Source organism: Kogia breviceps, chromosome 12 (assembly GCF_026419965.1).
Source record: "Kogia breviceps isolate mKogBre1 chromosome 12, mKogBre1 haplotype 1, whole genome shotgun sequence".
NCBI classification, from domain to species: Eukaryota; Metazoa; Chordata; class Mammalia; order Artiodactyla; family Physeteridae; genus Kogia; species Kogia breviceps.
The window spans coordinates 52156234-52162364 of NC_081321.1; the positions used below are offsets into that span (position 1 = coordinate 52156234).

The 6131-nt window shown below is 48.9% G+C and overlaps 1 pseudogene; it reads right to left on the reverse strand.

Moving 5' to 3' along the window:
- Positions 1–380: 380 nt before the first annotated feature.
- Positions 381–1198, reverse strand: LOC131766277 (receptor-binding cancer antigen expressed on SiSo cells pseudogene; annotated as a pseudogene).
- Positions 1199–6131: the final 4933 nt, after the last annotated feature.

Here is a 6131-nt window from a genome sequence, read left to right on the forward strand (position 1 = left end):
CATTCTTTTTTTTTTTTTTTTTTGGTGGAATCTTAGTTTCCCAACCAGGGATCGAACCCGTGCCCCCTGAAGCGGAAGCACAGTCTTTTTTTTTTTTTTTTTTTGAATATTTAAAATTATTTATTTTACCATTATGCACATTGAAGGAAAGCATTACAGACAGCAGAGTTCTTTCCCACCATAAAATTTACACCCATTTAATTAGCTAGAAACACTAGCTTGAAGAGGTACTGATATATTACATTTGTAATAATTTCTCTACAGCGAACAATTGTCTTACAGTTGGAACATGTTGAAGAAAATACTGTCTCACAAGTCTTTTTGTTCTTTGAGTCTCAATCACCAAGAGTTCAAGGGACTTTGAGAGAATCCTGCCTGGTGTCCTGTATGGCCTGATGAATGCATCAAAATCAAGCAGTGTATTTGTATTCTGAAAATACTCTTAGCTCCATACAAATGTTGCTTGGGTTGTGGAGCTCATATTTCTCCCACTGGCACTATGCATCTGAAGGAAATTTTGTTATGAAAGTTTAACACCAATTTTGTTTTGTTCCTTCTTCATTAGCCGCTGTGCTTCCTTTTCCATTTTCTTCCTTTGTTGTTCTGCTGCTCTCTTTTCTCTGTCTGCTATCTTCTGCTGCCTCAGAACTTCTTCGGCTTGCCAGGCCGCATCTTCTTCTTCTTCCCATGCATTGGTATTTTCCTGCCAGGTATCCAAGTCACCTAATTCAGGAGATTGATGAATAAAAGGCATATCTTGTGTAGCTGCTAGTCTACTAGAGAAACCTGTGCTACCATCTGGGATGGCAAAATTTAATGGTTCTCTCTTCTTAATAATGATTTTCTGGGTTTTCCTTATAGTTGGTGTCATGTCCTTAAAATAGTCAGGTTCCAGTTGTTCTAAAGCATTTTGCTGTGTTGCCACATTCCCATTCCCTCCTTCAATCTTTACACTTGTGGGTGCATCCTCATCCCAGGAGGTCCACTCTTCAACATCTGTCTGCTTAGGAACTGATGAATAATCAACTGTAGTTGGCAAAGTTATTTGGTCTCCACTTAACTTCCGTCCTCTGCCAGATCTGCATATTAATCTCTTTAGGAATGTGAATACTGTTGCCAGGCAGGTACAAACTTTAAATAACCGAAACTGTGTGATAGCCATGGTGGGAATCAAAACCTGCCCCTCCCCCTCCCCGCCCGCCCGGCGGAGGCTCCGAGCTGCCGCGGGCTGCGCGCGCATACAAGGCGCGCGCACGCGCGCTGCCGGTCGCTTCCTCGAGCTTGCGCTCTGCCGGTTCAGTCCCAGCCCCGCTCATTCAAAGCCGGGCGCGCGCTCCGTCTCAGCCGCCGCTGCCGCCGCGCAGCTGCCATAGTCGCCCCCTCGTCGGGAAACCCTCCCCCAGTCGAAGCACAGAGTCTTAACCAAGGCACCTCCAGGGAAGTCCCTAAAACATGCATTCTTTACCATGCCTTACAAGGTCCTCCGTGATCTAGCCCCTGCCTACCTTGCTGATCGTGGCTCATACCACTGCCTCACTCAGTGACTGTATACCAGCTCCCCTGACTCCTGCTGGACCTCTTAAATGGCCCAAACTCAGTCCCGAGTTCCTTTGCTGTTCACTCTGCCTAGAATATTCCCCCCAGATCATCTCTCAACTGGCTCCTTGAACTAGGACTCAGATTAAATGTCACTTTCTCAATGAAGTCTTCCTTGACCACTCAAACTAAAGCACCCCTCCCCCCATCATTATCCTCTAATATCGCTGTCTTATCTTCTTCGTGTCATTTACCACCATCTGACTTTATTTTATTTCTTGTCTCCCCCTTGTAGAACATAAGTTTCAGGAGAGGAGAGGCTCTGTTTTGTTCAAGGCTGCATCCCTAGTGCCTATCCCAGCCTGCACAGATTGGGTTCTCAAAAATATGAATAATACTTTTGATGTACACAGTCACCGATTCCAATCAATTGACTAGATCTTTTGGCTTTCAATATAGAGCCTCCAAAGTGCTGGGGTTGTTGTCTTAAACACTGCCAATCGTCAACATGGACTTCAACTCACAACCGGTAGACAATATTTGCTATTTGACCATGGAACATGTAATTTCAAAAGAATTTTTTTATAAACAAACAAGTGAGGGGCCCTTGCTCTCTAATTAACTGCTACTGTGCCTTTATTAGGTTGGGGGCTAATTCTTCCTGGTTAGCCCCTAAATTCAGTAAATGCCTCCTCTCCCCCATCACATTTCTTTTTTTTTTTTTCCCCATCACATTTCTACAAGCTGCCATCACTAACAGAGAAACAATCATGTTCTTTGAGAAAACAATTGGCTTTCTCTCCGTACATTTCCATACTTTTTTTTTTTCCTTTTTCTTTTTTTTGGGCTGTGCTGTGTGGCTTGTGGGATCTTAGTTCCCTGACCAGAGATTGAACCCAGACCCTGGGCAGTGAAAGCCCAGAGTCCTAACCACTGGAGTGCCAGGGAATTCCCTCGCATACATTTTTAACAACCTCAAAACTAAACTCTCGGGCTTCCCTGGTGGCGCAGTGGTTGAGAGCCCGCCTGCCGGTGCAGGGGACACGGATTCGTGCCCCGGTCCAGGAGGATCCCACATGCCGCGGAGCGGCTGGGTCCGTGAGCCATGGCCGCTGAGCCTGTGCGTCTGGAGCCTGTGCTCCACAACGGGAGAGGCCACAACAGTGAGAGGCCCGCGTACCGAAAAACAAAAAACAAAAACTAAACTCTGCATACGTAAAAGAAGGTAAACTATCCTGCAAGCAAGAAACAAAAGGCTCGTTCATGAGCAGAGAAAATTCTCTTGCTTCAGTTGTGGTGCATGTGTTAGGAGAGCACTGGGGGGACCTCTTTTTGCCCCAGTCACCGATCCCTGAAGGACTGAAGTCTTGCTGATGGAACTCCACCCAGGATAAGAGAGGAGAGAAAATTTTCTAAGAATGCTCACCATCCTAGACATTTCTGGCTTTTTTCCCCCCCAAGGAATGTGAACTATCTTGTTACATTTTTTTATTTTATTATTTAATCCATTTGCATGGCACTGTTGCAAAGCAACTGAAAAACACATTCCAAAGCAGAACTCATTGGAAGTAAGGCCACTGGCCTCAAAATTCAGTGTTCAGCAGAGCCTGGCACCTAGTGGACACTCAGTAAGTATATTAACCAAACCCAGAAATTTGAGTGGGTCCTGAAAGGAGACCGAGCCCCAATTCCCAGTGGCTCAGTGATGAGTTCATTGCCACAATTACTAAGAGAGTAGGTGGAAATGTGGAGGCTGAGGTGGTAGTAAATAAATCCTAAGATGGCAATGCTGAGAACTCTAATCAAATTTGAATTGGGGGTCCCATATGCAGACACTCCAAGAATTTTCCCAGGCAGAGACCAGTAGACCACAGACTATTACTGTCAGAAGCCCATAGTGAGATAAAGATGACATAGTGACATAAAGATGGCGGCAGGTTTGCTGCAGATAAACAAGACTTTGCTTTTCTAACCCTTCTGTACGTGCTGCATGTGTAAAATGGAGATTAGTATGCATGCCTGTCCCTATTCTCCTTGAGGGCTAGGGATCCTAGACTCTTGAAGGTCTGAGGCGGTGTTTTGGTGTTGCCAGGTGGGGATCATGGGTAAAAAGCAGTTGTTCAAGTGATTAGGTCCAGATTAAGTACAGCTTTATGGGCGGGGTGGGGCTGAGACCTTCAATCCTATCCTTGGGCAGATCAGCAGACGCTGCAGTTCGCTGAGGGCAGGGATAATTGATTCTCTAGCTACTCGCCAAGGAATAAAAGAACAGCTGGGGTTTGCAACTGTTGCGGCAGATCGATTTCAAACGAGGCCTGGGGAGAAGCAGCTTGTGGCAGGAGCCGGGCTGGAGATAAAGGCTTGGGTGAGCACAGCCATTCCCATGGGAGGAACCTGGGTGACATTTCACCTGAAGCTGAGAGGGTGAGAGTCACACCCTAGCTCTTGGTCCTGCCTTTATCAGTCACAGCGACAGCAGCAACCCTCTTGCTTGAGCAGGTGCAAGTACAAAGAAATGGAAGGACCTCCCCACCCCACCCCACCCCACCCCACCCCCACCGTGGGCCACAAACTAGAACGTCTTCTGTGCAGAGAGGCAGTGACTGGCCGCACTCACGTGTCCGCGTCCTGGTCTTCTTCCCCGGCACGTAGCTGCCTTACGTTACCCAGGCGCCCTGGCGTTGATGGCCATGCACTTGCTGTTGCTGCCAGGAAACGTGGTGTAAGTGCTGCCGGCCACATTCAGGCCCGGCCCCCAGGTGCAACCGGTCCTCTCTCCTCATCCACCAGCTGACTGGAGACTACTTCGGGAAACTGAGGGCTGGCGGGAGCCCAGGGCCCCAGTGACTGCCCACCCACAAGGACTACGGCAGGGAGACTAGGACTTGGGGGTTCCCTATGCCAGCTAACATACTCCGAACAGCACCCTTCTAGAGCTGCAACTGCTGGAAACCCCATTCCCTGAACGAGCCTCACAAAGCCCCATTGAGGGAACCGCGCGTCTGGGAGATGGGGCTCCACACGCCCGAGCTGCCTCTCGGGGTGCTGGGACTGAAGGGCTTCCCGGGCACGCTGCGGGGGAGAAGCAGCTTTCTGCCCCAGGCTGGCTCAAGTGAGGTGTTTCTCTAACTCGCGTCGATGCTGGCAGAGCCTTTGGGTAGGCTCTCCTGCCTTTCCCTGCATACCCTGGGCTGTGTCCGTTTACGTATGTCAGTGTGTGTGTGTTTGCCTGTTTTTTTGTTTTTTAATTGTGTGTGTCTGTGTGTAACATAAAATTTTGCTATTTATTTTCTTCCCCCAGAAATATCTAGTTTTTATCTAATATGAAACAATGAAACTCTGGTTATTAACTAGATTAAGATAACATAAGGTCACTAAACACTTCATGAAAGAACATGAAACAAGATATAAAATTTGCTGTTTTAACCACTTGCTTGTTTTTCTTCTTGCTGTTAAAACAGAGGTCCCGGGCTTCCCTGGTGGCACAGGGGTTGAGAGTCCGCCTGCCGATGCAGGGGACATGGGTTCGTGCCCCGGTCCGGGAGGATCCCACACGCCGCGGAGCGTCTGAGCCCGTGAGCCATGGCCGCTGAACCTGCGCGTTCGGAGCCTGTACTCCGCAACGGGAGAGGCCGCGGCGGTGAGAGGCCCGCGTACCGCAAAAAAAAAACAACGGGCCCTAGGCCTTTGTAAGGATCACTCATCCCCATTGGAGTTGAGATAGGGTCATTTTTCTTTTCCTCATAGCCCCCAGCATAGCACATAGTGGCCATTCCTCCTTCCCCCTTCCCTGTTTCCAGAACAGCCTCTGGACTCCACCTGAGTAGGAGCCACAGCCGTGCATTTCCTCATCTCTTTGGGGGTCACGTTCTATGGAAATTCCAAAAGGTGTCCCATTTTCATTCACCCCTGGCACCAGCCCTAAGGTGTAAAGAACCTTTGCCGAGGTAGCTGCCATGCCCTCACTGAAGTAGCCACGTCGCAGAGGAAGTCTCATGGTGGGTGAAATGTGAGAACAGTTGACGGGGACTAAGTGTTTGCTCCCAGAAGAGGTTCTGGTCAGGACGTGTTTGTGCCCACTCGAGCATTCAGTGACCCAGACACAGAAATGTGCATGTGGGTGGTGGCTTTTATCTCTTGCCCACCACTGATGTCCTCTTGTGCCCAAATTTCCTTCCACTCTTGATACCCTTTTCTAGAAGAGCTGTCTTTGGCTGTTGCAGCTGAAGCCTCCAGAGTTCCTTTGGAGTATAGCTTTTGAGCACAAATTAGAAAAAATTAGTATAGCTTTTGAGCACCTGTGGCTCCTCTGGCAGCCACAGGTGCCCCGGTTCGGCTGGTGGAGGATGGACTGGATCCCAGCCCCGACCTGGCCTTCAGCCGGGCACTTCCATCTGGCTGCGGAGTCTTCTGGGCAGCGATGCCAAGAGTTACAAATAAGCAGTCCCCCTCTTCCAGCTCATCACCGTCCCCCAGGGATTCAAAGGCACAGGCTTGGGGGCTTTACAATGACCAGAGGTGCTTTCGATTACACTGAGGCAAACAGAATTCTTTGGACTGATCAGAGAACACAGCTACCGTAACACTGTTGCTCC